This window comes from Chelmon rostratus, chromosome 2, assembly GCF_017976325.1.
Source record: "Chelmon rostratus isolate fCheRos1 chromosome 2, fCheRos1.pri, whole genome shotgun sequence".
Classification (NCBI taxonomy): domain Eukaryota; kingdom Metazoa; phylum Chordata; class Actinopteri; order Chaetodontiformes; family Chaetodontidae; genus Chelmon; species Chelmon rostratus.
The window spans coordinates 737,346-754,491 of NC_055659.1; the positions used below are offsets into that span (position 1 = coordinate 737,346).

General features: G+C 45.5%; 1 protein-coding gene across 1 annotated transcript in view; it reads right to left on the minus strand.

Annotated features, from left to right (window-relative positions):
* Window positions 1-17,146, minus strand: part of LOC121614733 (metabotropic glutamate receptor 7) — a 208,639-nt gene that overhangs the window by 101,019 nt on the left and 90,474 nt on the right. The gene's annotated exons all lie outside the window — the stretch shown is intronic.

Consider the following 17,146-nt stretch of genomic DNA (forward strand, 5'->3'; position numbering starts at 1 on the left):
GAGGAAGCTGCTCAATGTGACTTTCATCATTCAGCCTCTCTGTGTCCATCCTCGTCCCGTCCTCCGTCATGCTGTCTCACACTGTGAGCGTGCCCTCCCTGTGCCGCTGGCCTCGCTCTCCTGATTGGAGCAGATTGGAGTTTTGGTTTTCTGAACATTTCCCAGAAGCAGAGCTGCTCCGGAGTCCACGAGAGAGAGAGGAAACTGATGTGAAGGAGCCTCGCTCTCTGGCTGCTGAACGCAACACAAGATGCTGTGCTGGTCTTTCTGTTTCAGGCACCTCTGGTTGCAGACGTTAAAGCCCCACTCATTCTTCCTGGAGACAACAGTGCAGCACCTTTGCATTATGAATTATCAGAAGAAAAGATGAAGAATACAGACTCTGCCCTGATGAACAAGGCCGCATCATCGCAGCTGAAATCACGTTGAACTGGACGAGCTGCAGGACAAACGTGCTCGGGCAAGCTCGAAGCTCCTCGGTGGAGTTTGGATGCTCAACAAGCAGCTTTCAGACCACATTCTGACAGAGACGGGGTTCTGCAGGCAGGTTTGTGCTGAGCGAGCTAACAGCTAAGAAGCTAAAACCTCATTCAGAAGGAGAATTAGTGAAGCAGAGCCTTGATGCTGCGGTGGAGCTGCTCTGCAACAACAACCTCTGCTCCAGATCTATGAACTCCATGAACATCCTGAGGAGACAAGACCCGAAGTCTGACGCAGCTCTGGACTCCATCAGAGCCTCAGTTCAGCTCAGACTGACTGAGCCAAACCTGGAAAACCCGCTGCGAGCATCATCATCATCATCATCATCACTATGTGACATCAGACGCCTCTCCACAGAGAAGCAGCTCCCGCCATCGTCTTTGGGCGAGACACTGAACCCCGAACTGCTCCCGATGGTCAGGCCAGCACCGTGCACGGCAGCTCGTGAATGAGAGGAATATAAATTCAGCCATTTAGCTTTATAGTAGAGAAGATGAGCACATCTCCCAAGTGCCATTTCAACAAGAAACAACCAATCACAGAGCTTAAAACGTTGCGATGTGCCATTAAGTTTACAATCTGCAGCTTAAACTAAGTCACTTTTGGATTCTTGGTCTCTTTTTTTTTGATGAATACAGAGGATGTCTCTCAACGGCTCAACAGCAGCAGGGGCTCATGGGTAATGTAGTGTTGCAGTGTGCAGATAATTGGAAGTGGATCTAAAAATCTAAAGATCTAAAGAAGAATCTAAAAATAGCTGATCAGATGTTTTAGGGCAGTGGTCCCCAACCTTTTCTGTACCATGGCCCAGTTTAATGTCTGACAATATTTTCACGGCCCAGTCTAAAGGTGTAGCAGATAAAAACAAAATAAAATGATAAGATCGGCTTTAAAAACTGTGGTATTTTCTCTTTAATAATAATAATAACAATAATAAAGAACATAAATCCACCTTTTAATCATGTCAAGAGGACCTGGCTGCAGACTGCCACTGTCAGGCACCACCTGTTTTTCAAATTATGTGAAAATACAAAATATTGGAAATTATTTTTTCTTTCTGTGCGGCCCAGTACCAAATGACCCACGGCCCAGCCCACGGGTTGGGGATCAATGTTTTAGGGGAAGGAAACATCCAACAGGTCAGTTAGATCTCGAGGATCCACAACATGTTTCAGTGAGACACAGAAGTGATTTTAGTGATATCTAATGACTTTTATTTATTTTATTTACTTATTTTAATCTTTTAACCATGATCAGTGAGCTGCTGGGAGTACCTGTCAATGTCTGCTGTTAATCTGTCTTCTGTATGTGTCCTGTGTTTCTAAATGTTGTGCATAATGTTTGAGATGGACCTCTCCAGACTGCAAAACAAATCTACCTACGGGTCTCAATAAAGTTACCTTGAACCTTGAGAATGAAAACAGAAGGAACTTCAGTGTTCCTGCAGGATCCCTCTGACCCCCCAAGACCATGAAAACCATGAAAACCAGTGAAGGGAAATGAAAACAAAGCACATTTTTGATTCATAATGACTTCTTTGATGAACACCCAGGACTCTGTCAGCAGCTTGTGCTCTAACAAGCAGAATAATGAATTCACTCTCGGACTATTTATTGTTTTTTCTCCCTTTAATGAATTGGGGTTTCGACCAGCTCTGTCCAATGATAACACAGTTCCTCCTGATCCCTCCTTCACTCGTCGTATCCGCTTACTCACATCCTCTGTTGCATGACTGCCCTCCTCTTCCTCAGTGGCTTTGCTCTCATTTCTTGAAGAGACATCAGCCATGCCGAGTTCACTGTCACCTTGACAAACTTCTTCAGAACAGCTCTCATTTGTCTGCTTTCATCTTATCGTCCTCCTCTCCCTTATTCTCGCAGTCCTGTTCTCCTCTCTGGTTTTTTTCATCTCCGTTCATCTTCGTCACCCCCTGATCTCTCTTCACCATCTTCCTCATGTTCATCTTTTCCTTTCTATCATCTGCTTCTTTGAATCTCTACATCCCATCACGCTTCTCTGCAGTCTGGCTCTGCAGAAGTTGTGAAATTCTGTTTGGTGACTGTTGGACTCTGTAAACTATCATGTGTTTGTTTTTTAAAGTCTTCATTAACAATCCACAGTTGACAATCCTGCGGGCTGCTGGGTGATGAGAGTGTTCAGGATGCTGCATGGAGAGTTAGCTGCTATTTTCAGGTTTATAGTGCGATCAAAGAGATTCTAACCTGGGTCTGTCACATGGGACCACAAACAACCACAGATGTTAGCCACGCTGGAAAATCCCACGTCCCCGAACACAACACTGAACTACTGCTGCCCTGCCGCTGCTCCCCCATGAGGAATATTTCCAAATGAAAATCCACCGTTTGCTGGTTTCTCTGTTGTCAGCAGAAACAAGAAATAACTTGAATAACAATAAAAAATCTCCCGTATGTAAACTCTGCATTCCTAGCTGCACTGTTTAAGCTGCCAAAAAGATGGGGGTGATGGTATAAAGTACTGAAATTAAGTATGATTCAAAGTACTTTACAGCAAAACAATAAGGGTTATTATTTTATTATTATTCATGTAAATTTCATTATGTTTACAAAGTATTCTACTCGAATATCATTAAAGTTCCCGTTAAACTGCTAGCAGGGTGCTGTTATGTGCATTCACATAGTTCTGTTTCCTGTAAAAAAAAAAAAAGGCAACTAAGATCTTGTTGCTGCGTTTACAGTAGCCAATAGCGTTGAATTTATGCTACATCCCGCCATGCAGCTAATGTTAGCAGTCCTATTAGTCACCTCTGTCAGCACTGGGGGCTCCCAGTGAGCTGGACCACTGAACAAAGCCGTGACAGTACTGAGGTGGTTTTCTCATCGGGGGAAGACTCAGCAAATAAGACTGCTAGCTGCATCTACAGCTGTTAGCGGTTACCTTAGCATCAAGTAAAGCTGCCTATCCATCATCCTTACATCACCTCAGTACTGTAGCGGCCATTGTCAGTCCTGGTGTGGCTGGTCTTGGTTTGGACATGTTTGGTCTTGGTCTGGCTGGTCTTGGTCTGGCCGTGTTCGGTCTTGGTCTTGGTCTGGCTGGTCCTGGTCTTGGTCTGGCTGTGTATGGTCTTCGTCTTGGTCTGGCTGTTCTTGGTCTGGCCATGTTTGGTCTTGGTCTGGCTGGTCTTGGTCTGGACATGTTCGGTCTTGGTCTGGCTGTTCTCTGTCTTGGTCTGGCCATGTTTGGTCTTGATCTGGCTGGTCTAGGTCTGGACGTGATGGGTCTTGGTCTGGACGTGTTCGGTCTTGGTCTGGCTGGTCTTGGTCTGGATGTGTTCGGTCTTGGTCTGGCTGGTCTTGGTCTGGACGTGTTCGGGCTTGGTCTGGCTGGTCTTGGTCTTGGTCTGGCCGTGTTTGGTATTGGTCTTGGTCTGGCTGGTCTTGGTCTGGACGTGTTCGGTCTTGGTCTGGCTGGTCTTGGTCTGGACGTGTTTGGTCTTGGTCTGGCTGGTCTTGGTCCGGCCATGTTTCGTCTTTGTCTGGCTGGTCTTGGTCTGGACGTGTTCGGTCTTGGTCTGGCTGGTCTTGGTCTGGACGTGATCGGTCTTGGTCTGGCTGGTCTGGGTCAGACTCCTTTAGAGAGGAGTCTGTAGTTGTTTGTGATGCCGTTTGTGTGTGACTGGCTGTGTTCTGCTGTGTGTTTTGTCTCTCTTTCTACCATTTTCTCTCTTGGAAAACAGATCTTGATCTTTATGACACAGTCTGACTGAACAAAGGTCAGAATTATAACCTGAGAATAAGCTTTCGGTCTTGGTTTTAAGTGGAAAACTATGCCAGCGGAGTCCATTTTTTTGCCCAAATCGAATGAATAACAGACCATTTCTGTACTACTGTCTGTCCTGATTTCCCATGAGGCTCCGGAGAAATGCATCATATTTGAAGGGTGGAGGACTCCATAAGGGCTGTTCTAGCTGAGAGAGATTTTCTGCCTGCTAGGTCTCAGAGAGGGCTTTACCTCATTAGAAATGATGAATGAGAAGCACTGAGCGCTGGGAGGCAGACGACCAGTCCCACCACTGCAGCTCCATTTACTCTAAATATCCCCCCTGCCCCACCACATGCATGTGCAGCCCATGTCAGCATTAATGCAGATCATTGAGATAAAAATGTATGTATATATCCAAATACATCCATCAAAATTCCTTCAGCAGCTACGTGTATGCTGCCCACATCAAAACTAAAGAAAAATGGCCAAATCTCTCTGCCTGCTCTCTTACAATGTTTCCAATGGTGGCACATTTAGCTTCCACATTCATATCAATGGTTAACAGATTTTCTCATTTGTAGCTAGCTAACTAAGCTAACATTAGTTTCATGAGCTTGTCAAGAACAGCATTTCTGACTTTTCAAACTTTCAAGCTAACATTCTGTAAAATGATCTCATAGATGCACCTGATGGCTACATACGTGATACTAAGATACTGATGTCAAAGCTAACAGGTCCCAGGTCATGATATCATGCTAACAGAATGAGGCTAAAGCTAACAGGTCTCAAGACATGACATCTTGCTAACAGACTGAGGTTAAAGCTAACAGGTCCCAGATGATGATATCATGCTAACAGACTGAGGCTAAAGCTAACAGGTCTTAGGTCACGATCTCTTGCTAACAGACTGAGGCTAAAGCTAACAGGTCCCAAGCAATGATACCATGCTAACAGAATGAGGCTAAAGCTAACAGGTCTCAAGACATGACATCTTGCTAACAGACTGATGTCAAAGCTAACAGTTCCCAGGTCATGATATCATGCTAACAGACTGAATGTAAAACTGACAGGTCCTATCAATGATACCATGCTAACAGAATGAGGCTAAAGCTAACAGGTCTCAAGACATGACATCTTGCTAACAGATTGACGCTAAAGTTAACAGGTCTCAGGTCATGATATCATGCTAAGAGACTGAGGCTAAAGCTAACAGGTCTCAAGTCATGACATCATGCTAAGAGACTGAGGCTAAAGCTAGCAGGTCTCAAGTCATGACATCATGCTAAACGGACTGATGTCAAGACATCAAACGTAGGTTTGACATCAGTCAGCTGGTCAGCGATTGGCTGGCGGTCACGCTCTGATTTAACCCTTCGCTGATCACCTGATAAATAGATATTGACATTTTGAACAGCTGTTTGTGAGACTGCAGTCACACGTTGGTTATTGGTCCCTGATCTCAGGCTGCTGCCCTGCGATTATTAATTCCTATTGATATATTTGTTGTTATGTTGTTAATAACCAGACCTGCTCTAGTGTCCACGCTGGTATCACATCACTTTCTTTATCAGACCTGAATCAACAAATCAACAACCTTTACTGTTTCCTTCCTCAGTCCTTCTCTTCCTCCTCTTAATTTCTCATACTTCCTTTCCTTTGTTCTTCCTCCTCCTCTTCCTGCCTCCTCTTGCCTTTATTACTTTCCCTCGGTGCTTCTGGTGATGAGTGGGTAGAAATAAACAGCTCTGGGGCCACGAGCCCGGCCGAACCCCCCGTAGACCCATTCACCCCGGGGAGCTCATTAATTGGCACTGAATGTGCGACAATAGCTGCCAGTGAGAAGAATGAGCCTCCTGGTTCGGAGGCGCAGCCACAAAAACATCTGCTGCGACTCCTTTAAACACATCTCAACACTCCTGAACCAACACAAACACACATGAAGCAAGAAAGACATCGGCTGGTCAAAAACATCAACGTCCAGAGAGAGACGGCCAACAGCCGACACAGAGACATCGAGACAGAGAGAGAGACAGAGAGACAGACCGAGAGAGAGACAGAGAGAGAGAGACGACCAACAGCCGACACAGAGACATCGAGACAGACAGAGAGAGAGACAGACAGAGAGACAGAGAGAGAGACAGAGAGACAGACAGAGAGAGAGCGAGACAGACAGAGAGAGGGACAGAGAGACAGAGAGAGAGAGAGACGACCAACAGCCGACACAGAGACATCGAGATAGACAGAGAGAGGGACAGAGAGACAGACAGAGAGAGGGACAGAGAGACATAGAGAGAGAGACAGAGAGAGGGACAGAGAGACATCGAGACAGACAGAGAGAGGGACAGAGAGACAGAGAGACAGAGAGAGAGAGACGACCAACAGTCGACACAGAGACATCGAGACAGACAGAGAGAGGGACAGAGAGAGGGACAGAGAGAGAGACAGAGAGACAGACAGAGAGAGGGACAGAGAGACATAGAGAGAGAGACAGAGAGAGGGACAGAGAGAGACAGACAGAGAGAGACAGAGAGACAGAGGTAATGACCCAGAGACGTTTGATGAAGTGAAAGTTTACAGACTCTTGGATGTGTGTGTGTGTGTGTGTGTGTGTGTGTGTGTAATTAAGATTGCTTCAGATGGCTCTCTGGTTGGTAATGATCGTAAACTGGAGCTCGTGTGTCACCACTGCTGCGCTGATGAATTTGAACCATGTGTGTGTGCGTGTGTGTGTGTGTGTGTGCGTGTGTGTGTGTGCGTGTGTGTGTGTGCGTGTGTGTGAGACTGGATGTGTGTTTTGTTCCTCTGTTCCACTGAGATGAACAGAGATCACAGCAGAGAAGCTCTTACAGTTACTGGATGTGTTCCAGAACATGTTCTATCAATCCAAACTAAAATGAATGAAATATTTCGTGTTATAGTCCCAGACGTGAGAAGTGGCTGTTCTAAATGAGGGGCTACATGTGAATGTGTCCAGTGTTGAAAGACAGCGAGGACATGGACAGGCAGGACACGTCACTGCAGCCGCTTTCCTTGCTGAAAATAAAACCTTTCGGCCTTAAATCTGTTTCCAACTGCAGCAGACAGACAGAAGACTGTGAGACAGAGCTGAAACCTCAGCAGCTGCTTCTACCACGATTTGAACCGAACATTTCCAACAACCTGACCGGACGGCAGACATCCAGGATGCTTTTAGCAGTGAGCTGCTGTCCACTGAGCCTCACACACACACACACACACACACACACACACACACACACAAACACACAAACAGGCAGACACACACACACACACACACACACACACACACACAGACACACACAAACAGGCAGACACACCTCGATCACAGAGAAGAATAAAAATCTGTGGATGTGAGAGATTTGAAGGAGCGATTATATCGAGTCACCTCTGTTGAGACTGAATTCACACTTTGACCTTTTTAATGTCATTCCCTCGTTAGTCTTATTCATTTTCTGCCGCAGTCAATGAGCGCCGAAGCAACATTTAGAGAAAAATCACTTAGCGTGAGACTAAAATGTCGTCAGAAAACGTTTGACGTAGCGTTTTTTTAACCTGATTAAGTGGCACGAGGTCTGGTGAGTTATCTGCAGACGAGTCTGGATCCAGAAAGTTCAGCATCGACGCTCAACATCTGCAGGAAAACCAAACATCGTCGCCGTCGCTGCGGCTGCAGCTGATTGGAACTGGCACGACGATGAATCAGTGGCTGATGAAATATTAAAAACAGGATGAAAAGACACGTGAAACAAAGTCAGAACACGTCTCGTAATCCTCAGAGGTTTCATTCATTGAGGATCGACTGAGAGCTCAGCGGCTCTCCGGAGTATCTGAGCCCCCGTTGAAGATGCTGAAGCTGGATTTGCGGTTCAAACGGCCGCTGCCGCCCTCTGAGGCTTCAGAGTCGACTCTGTGGGTCTCGGCTCTGAGGTGGGGGCTTCCGCTCGGCTCCCCGCAGGCTGTTAGAAGCACTCTGGAGGAGAAGTGCTGCAAATCTGCATCAGTTCTGTTCCCTCTTCTCGTCTTCTGGGAACACGCCGCGGTACCAAATAAAGAAAATGAGTCAACGGTAAACCCGGTTTCTGACATCAGAAACAACATCTGCCGCGCTCCGTAGGTGTTTGGATTTTCTCGCTCTGTCACAGATGGGATTTGGGTTTCAGGTTTACATTCTGTGACGAACGGCGTGAGGAGCGCGGAGGAAGATCTGCACTCAATAAACCAAAGCCAAACAAAGAACATGAGTCAGATTTAAGCCGCCGGTTCAGAGGGCGTCGCTACCTGTTCCACGATCCAGATCACCTGTGTCTGAACACAGAAACTCTCCAACACTCAGCTTTATGCCCAGACCACAATACCCATGAGCCTCAGCTGCTGTTACTACGGAGAAGAGCACAGAATTATTAGTATTTGCGAAACAAAAAAAAAAAAAGCGTCACCATGGTTACTGAATTGACCCAGAATCCACAGCACAAACTGCTGCTGCAGGTTGTTGAGGCTCTGTGACCGGGTGGTTCTTGCTGAAATGCACTCTGGGAGTCGTAGTTCACGTCTGTTAACTTCTCATCACAGCAGCAGATTTTTCTTGATGTGGCGAGCTTCACGTCCACCTCCGACGCTGACCGTGAGGAACACGGCCGTGCTTTCTTTCTGTCGGAGGCTTCCTCTCGAGCCTTTTGGCCTTTTCAGTATGTGGAGCAGCAGCTGGCAGGAAAACCTCTGCGCTGAAATAACATCTGTCATAACACGATAGCTTCTGAGCATAAATCTGCTCTCTTTGGCTTCTACACGAGGGGATCAAGAATACTCCACTGAGTTTGAATGTGAGGATGAAAGTAGATCTGCTGCTGTCGGGTGAGAGACCTCCCTGTCTCCTTCACGGTGGATTTCTCTGGGATCGGCTCAGGTGAGCGCAGGTGTTCATCGCTGAACTTGAAGAAAGGAAATCCATGTTTCCATTCACGCCCACGCTCATTTCTTTTTCTGCATATTTGAGTCGTCCAAACATCGCAGTCCCCAGATGATCTTCATTTGTGATGCTAATGTTAGCGTGCAGTCTGCAGGTTAGGCTAGCAGCTTCCAGCAGTGTGCATGTTTGCAGCATGAATGAGTGTGGAGGCGGGTTAAATGGACTGCTGTGTAATTGTGCTTCATTGTGATTGGTGCATCGGCTCGTGCTACCGTCAACTCCCCGAGGCTCCTGTGTTCTGTTTTAGCATCAAACAGCTTGGTGAACTCTCCCCTGCTGCATGGGGCGACTATGAGGAAGCTGGCGTGATGAGCTGGAAGCTAGGCTAAACGGTGATTCGAACTAGTCCGGAGGTCTGAGCTCGTGGCTGCAGTGTCATGGGGTGTTTCTGTGGATTCTGCACAATAAGCCAGAAGCTAGCCAGTGAATCTGAACTCAGCTCAAGGGTTTAGAGGAGGCTCTGGGTAGCTAGCTGGTGGCTATAAAACTGCACGGATGCTCAGTCAGCAGCGCCGCTGATGTGACTCCTGCATGCACACACAATGAAGAGCTGCAGGCGGTTAGCTGCCGACTGCACTGGAGCCAAACAGTGAGCAGGTGCAGCACGCTGGAAACACGTGTCAAGTTTGAGCTACTGTGGCTGTTTGTGAGTGACCACAACAGACCGACAACCTCACCGAAGTGGGCCAGATTCTCCCAGAATCCCTCCTGGTTTCCTCTGAGCTGCTCAGATTGATGTTAGTGTGTCATGACGTGGAGGAAGCTGCTCAGCTCACAGAGCCTCTTCTGACGGAGGATGCTGTGTTCTTTTCACGTTCACTACAGTTTCTCATTGATGCAGTTTTATTAATGATCACAACGGTTCAGGTAATTATGACTATTAACAGTGAGTAAAAACATAACGGCTCAAATGGCAGCGTTGTTGTCTCAGTGGCTTTGATAATAATGAAATAAAGAGCATTAGTCACCACTAATAGCCTGCACAATCAAGCTATACGTTCCTGAACCGGTTCCCTTCAGTTTATCTCATTTTGTAAAGCACATTTCTGGGTTTAAGGGGATTATTTCTAATGCAGTCAGACTCAAAAGGTGTGATGCTGCCTTAAACTGCTCAGTACAGTGTTTTCAGTTCATTTAAAGAACTTTAAATGAGCGTCACATTCTGTATTTGTAAGTGTTGTAAGCCTGGAAGCAGGACGGCCTGGTCACAAATGTTGTTTTAAATGCTGATCTGCAACACAACCGAGGACCTGAACAACATCAGCCACACATATCTCAACCACAAGCCTTTTTCACCTGTGATTGAGATTATGGTCCTCATTTTCATTTGGTACAGGTGGGAGCTGATATAAGGTATAAAGTATATTGTAGGCTGGGCTGTTAGAGGGTCACCTGAACATCATTTTTGTTGGTTATATAGAAAACTGTGGTGTAAAAGCTTTTAATGTTCCTCCCTGTGGAGGAGGTGGTGACAGGTGTGAGATCTGACCTGCTCTCCATCTCTTTGTGGTATAATGACTGATGGCTAACTTCACACCTCACGAGTTCTTCACACTGAACTTCAATACTGCCTTCATGACGGACGTGTTAAAGGATAACTTTCATTTTTTACCACCTGGACCTTATTTGTAGCATTAAATACGACCATTTACTCCCCCAGACAACTTTGGTGGCATTTGGAGTCGTTTTGAAGAAATTAGCCTCAGAGGAGCGGCGCGTATATCCGTATAATGCGAGTACTGGAGGCATCCATGCGCAGCCTCTATATAACACATAATCTGCAGAAACTCGTTCATATTCCAATATTTAGTTATGATATGCTGGTGCTATTCCCCTCTGAGCCCGTGGTGGCATGTTATCAACATCCAGCGTCTCTAGACAACTACCTCTGGCGTGGATGATGTCATTACCGAACGCCAGACATCCAGACGCGTATCTCCTGGCCGCAAGTCCCACTCTGAGCAACAGAGGCATTCCTCCTCTGTTGTCATCTGTTGTCATCGTCTACTCGTGGACGCGCAGCCGTTTGTTGTTGTTTGGCCAGCTGTTCCTCTCTCTGCCTCCGCGTCCTCCTTTCAACGAGCTCCTCGTCCGTGTACTCTGGCTCAAAACGGTGAGGACGTCCATCGTAAACAAAGTCATCGTCCACCACCTCAGAGTCGGAAAAATATTCATCCATTTTGTGAAAAATAACAGTCGCGAACTCCAGCTAAACTAGCCGACCGCCGTAGAGTTAGCCGTGTTGTGGCTGGCTGCTTCGTAAATGACATCATCCACGTCAGAGGTAGTTGTCTAGAGACGCTGGATGTTGATAACATGCCACCACGGGCTCAGAGGGGAATAGCACCAGCATATCATAACTAAATATTGGAATATGAACGAGTTTCTGCAGATTATGCGTTTATAGAGGCTGGCATGGATGCCCCATTATTTCTTCAAAACGACTCCAAATGCCACCAAAGTTGTCTGGGTGAGTAAATGGTCGTATTTAATGCTACAAATAAGGTCCAGGTTGTAAAAAAAACAAAGTTATCCTTTAACTATTTGATTGAAAATAAAGGCAGAATCGTCTCCTCGCTGATATTTACTCTCAGTGTCTGTCTGAAAGAGGGGATCAATCAGTATCATGTATTCACAGTGAAAATCACTTCCTCTATCAGTCCTGCTAACGTTGGCCCCTGGCTGCAGTTGTATAGCTGAAGGCTTCATATTGTGCCGTGTACTGCAGTCGGGCTCTTGCCTGTGGCAGACACAGCTGAGGGAAATTATGAGTGCATGTCGTACATAAGACTGGAAAGGTTCACAGAAACTGCTGCAGTGTCATCTGGGCTTCACAATCCAAGCAGCCGCCTCCCAGGCTGAACGATGAAGCCTCAAGTGCCAAAAACTGCAGTCCCTCAGATGGCCACTTGAGGCTGGCTGCAAAAGTGAGTCAGTCCCCATAAACCCCCATATTAAAATATCCAACATGTTTACAGGCTGGTTTTCATAGAACTGGCTTCTTTGAATTATATTAAGGCGTAAAATCATAATTGTGGGCGTGGCTGTTATAGCGTGCGACAGCTCCACCTCTTTTTTCCATTTCTGGATTAGCCGGGGGTTCGGTTGAGTCGGGCACTGCCAGGACAGAGACGGCTGGAGTCATCGTCACCGGCTCCTCAGAAACCTGTGGTGACGTCACAGAGACTAGGTCCATGTTGTTGGGACGTCACAAAAAACTGAAAGCCTGAATAAAGAAGTCAGAACTTTTGTTTTTGCACACTGTGTAACGTTGACACGGTGAGAATCAGATGAGAGCTGGTTGCATCAGCTGCCTCCAGTCATGGCAGTCATGTGAACGGTGGCGAGGGTAGTTAGACTATATGTGAGTTATGATTCCACTTGCCATCACTATCACTGTCTTATTATTAATTTTGATTTATTTTCAATCATCTGCCTGTTGCTTTTTGTTATTTACTTTATTTTATTGTTTATTTTGGTTCTAATATTGTTTAAGATGAATATTAGCACAGAGACGTGTGTGTAACATTAGCATCCTCTGCTGCGCCCCTGCAGACTGGATCTGTGAACCCTGATTCTCCGTCTGTGTATGTTGTCTCTGTGGTAGGTGGACTCTAAATCCGCTCTGTGGAAAATACAGATCATAACCATGTTTATGGGTATCAGTGTGTTTTATGTATTTCTTTATGTTAATTTAAGCTCTTGGCTACTTCAGAGAAGGATGTATGTCAACATTTCATGCATTTTTGATTGTGTAGAGTAGTTTGTTGAACACGTTATCTCAGTATGCGAGTGTAAAGGTGGAGCTTGCCAGCCAGCAGCATTTTTAATTAGTATTATTTGGTTGCAGCATTGTCGGGAAGCTGTGAGACTGACTGTGGGAGAACTGACTTCTTTCTCTATATCAACAGAAACAAGATTGAAAGAGTGCGCTTCATTAAACATGAGAGCGTTCACAGCCGCTACACACCAACATCAGCTGCTCTACAACACAGGGACAAGCTGAGCACGACCCGTACACCGCCCACCATGATTGGATGTTTTTGATCACCTGATCTACACGATGAACTCTGACGAGCAGGATTAAAAACAACTGAAGGGAAAAACTGTCACGTGTCTCTACGTTCATCAGAAAATCCATCAAATCATCACGGCTTCAAACATGATCATATTACTCATGTTACTGTAATCGATTAATGCTGCGTTAAATATTAAACACAGGAAAACCACAACAACCACACACACACACACACACACACAGCTCTGGATGTGTAGTAATTCCTGGGCTGTGGCTCGTCTCCTAATGAAAGAAGATGCTCAGCAGCAGATCTTCCTCTAATCTTCCTGCTAACAGAAGGCTAATAAACGGTCCAGAGTCCATTATTGACCAGAGAAATGAAGGTTTGATGAGGAGGTGGTCGTCAGGGGCGACAGCAGGCAGCAGGGCAGGAGGAGAGAGAGAACATTGACGCTCAGAGGTCGTCATCAGGAGGCCGACACGTCGCCAACAGAGATCGACCTGCGGCTGCAGGTCTTCAGACTCTGCTGAACCTCCGCTGCCTGAACCAGGTCCACACTGAGCTGAGGAGCCGATTCTACCAAAGAGTCATTAAAACCAGGTCACTCATCTAAACCAGGCTAGTCATTTAAACCAGATCACTCACTTAAACAAAGTTAGTAATTTAAACCAGGTTAATCATCTAAACCAGGTCACTCATTTAAACCAGGTCACTCATCTAAACCAGGCTAATCATTTAAACCAGATCACTCATTTGAACTAGGTCACTCATCTAAACCAGGTTAGTCTTTTAAACCAGGTTAGTCATTTAAACCACGTCACTCATTTAAACCAGGCTAGTCATTTAAAACAGATCATTCATTTGAACTTGGTCACTCATCTAAACCAGGTTACTCATTTAGACCAGGTTAGTGATTTAACCTGGCCGCTCATTTAAACCAGGTTAGTGATGTAAACCAGGTCACCCATTTAAACCAGGTTAGTCATTAGGCATTTTCTGCTACTTTATATTTGTACTCCATTCCAATTGGAATGGAGTTACAATTACAATTTAATAAGTTAATTAAGTTATTTTTCAGGTTTTATATTTGACATAAAACATATTATAACGCTTATAAAGAACAACAGATGAATAAAGATTAAAAACTGTTCCCCAACATGTTTGGTTCTCGTGTAAACTCAGTGTGTAGTTGTGTCTCAGTGTGTAGTTGTGTCTGTTGTGTGTTGTGTGTCTCGGCCTCGGCAGAGAGAGACAGACAGTGAGACGTGTCCACACACATACACATACATTCTGAGACAGAGACAGAGAGGATGGAGTTCAAAGCTTTGGCTTTGAGGCCGTCTGCCTCAGAGGTGAAAGGGATTATGGGAATCTAACATTCATCACTTGCAGGGCGACGCCTCACACCAGCGAGGTGAGCTACAGGTCAAAGAGGCTGCCGCCATGAACCCTCACCGCCACCTAATGTCAGGCTCATTTTCACAAGAATCAATTCATTAATCAGAAAATACAGACAAAACAGTCGAGACGGCCAAAGAGTTTTAATTTACCTTAAATTAATCTGGAAATTCACAAATTTAAACCAGCAAGTATTTGACATCTTTAATTGCGAAACAATTTCAGTGATTAATCATCAAAATAGTTGATTAATTAATGTGTAAAGTGAAGGAGCTTCTGCTACTAATTAGTATGTATGTTCTTTTCTACCTGGATTCACCTGCACAGCACCAGCAGGTGGTCTCTGTGTTTTATATGTTCAGACAGAGTCATCATCATTGAGCATCATCTCTGAGACGAGTGTTGACGTCAGGATCCTGGAAAAGGAAACAGTTTCACAACTTTGTTCACTTCCTGTTTGCCAGTTTTTCTTTCTTTCTTTCTGTATTTGATGTTGCGCACAGCGTTTGGCTCATCCTATCAAAAATAACTTGGCTCACAGAATCAGACGTGTGCTTCATTTTGAATGCAAACCGATCCTCTAAATGTTTGATCTGATAATCAACATGCCGACTGAAAAACAAGCCTATTTGTTCGGGGGGTGTGGGGAGCTGACAAGAGGTCGCAGCGGGACAGACGTGACGGAAAGATGTTAAGTGAGGTGACAGGGACAGGTGCATGCAGGTGTGCTCAAACAACAGGAAGCTCATTCTTGTAGTTTTCCAGTAATTGAAGCAGTTGGAGCTGCAGCAGTGGCTGTGACAGGAAGCTCATGGAGGCGATTAAGGTACTTTAAAACTATTAGTGTCCTGTTACTGCAGTTCAAGCTCAAATCACTCTGCTTCTGAGTCCCTGCTCAGATCAGCACACACATACGCATCTTTCTCTTCCATGTCCATCGCTTATTTAAGTCCATAAATCAACTTCGAAATCAGAGACGAGTCGCTCCTTCTAACTGCAGAACTCGCTAACATGAGCTGCTAACAGGAGCCGCTAACACAAGCTGCGAACAGTAGCTGCTAACAGGGGCTGCTAACAGGGGCTGCTAACAGTGGCTGCTAACAGGAGCTGCTAACAGGGACTGCTAACAGGAGCTGCTAACATGAACTACTAACAGGAGCTGCTAACAGGAGCTGCTAACACAAGCTGCTAACCGGAGCTGCCAACACTAGCTGCTAACAGGAGCTGCTACCAGGAGCTGCCAACACGAGCTGTTAACAGGAGCTGCCAACAGGAAGTGCTAACATGAACTACTAACACAAGCTGCTGACAGGAGCTGCCAACACAAGCTGCTAACAGGAGCATCTACCAGGAAGTGCTAACACAAGCTGCTAACAGGAGCTGCTAACACGAACTGCTAACAGGAAGTGCTAACACAAACTACTAACACAAACTACTAACACAAACTACTAACACAAACTACGAACACGAGCTGCTAACACGCGCTGCTAACAGCTAATTCAGCAGCCTGCTAACATGAGAGGGTGGGCTCACAGTGTCAGAGTGCTGCTCTGCAGTAAGTAAGCTGAAAAAAGTACTTTGATTACAGTACCGCCTTGTGGTTGAGCAGGACTCCTTTAACTGTACTGTTAGAACACAACGTCCTTTAATGTTATTCTGCAGACTGTGACTCTGCAGCCATGACGAAGGTAAGACTGGAGCTACCACACCTGAGGATGAACACTGATGCCACTGAAAAGTTATTATATATTACATATATTACTATGAGTTCATGGTCTTTGTCCTATTACTGAGGCTCTTTGTACAAAGCAACATGTGCTGGTGTTTGTTCATGTGGAACCTCATTCAAATCCAGAGGAAGTGAGAGGGTGTGAAATAAGTGCAGCCCTCCAACCCACAGGGAGCACTTTGACGTCTCAAATGAAGCGCTCAGCTGATGGATCAGGATGCAGCAGCACTCAGGACGACTCCACGGTTTTCTGCTTTAACTTCATTTGAGTCAGAATCATCGTTTTCCTCTTGGATGAAAGTGTTCGGTTGTCCATTTCATGGTAACACGACTGCGAAACACCTTCCTGAAAAATACAGAATCATTTACTGAGCTCAGTCTGATCACACAAGCTCACAAACTATCCTGAGCAGAAATGCATTTTGGGTAAAAGAGGCAGCATACAAGCACAGCAGTGTGCCGTGTGTGTCAGGGTGATGGATAGACTATTATGGGATGTTAGGACTGCATTGTCAGTGTGGATTATAAACTGAAAAATGAGGCTACACTGCATCTTTTACATATATCCGGCTGTTTTTGGAAGTTTTAATGCACACAGATGGAGAAAATCTATATACTCATCCAAAAAAACGTCTGGATTTGCTTTAACTAATCAATCATGATTAAATAGCACATTTATCGTATAGTATTGTTGGTTACCTGTGTCTTCAACACGTCTGGTACTGAATCTGTTTCACAGGACAGCAAGTTGTAAAATAAGAGACGTGCTGGTCATGGAGAGCACTGTATTCG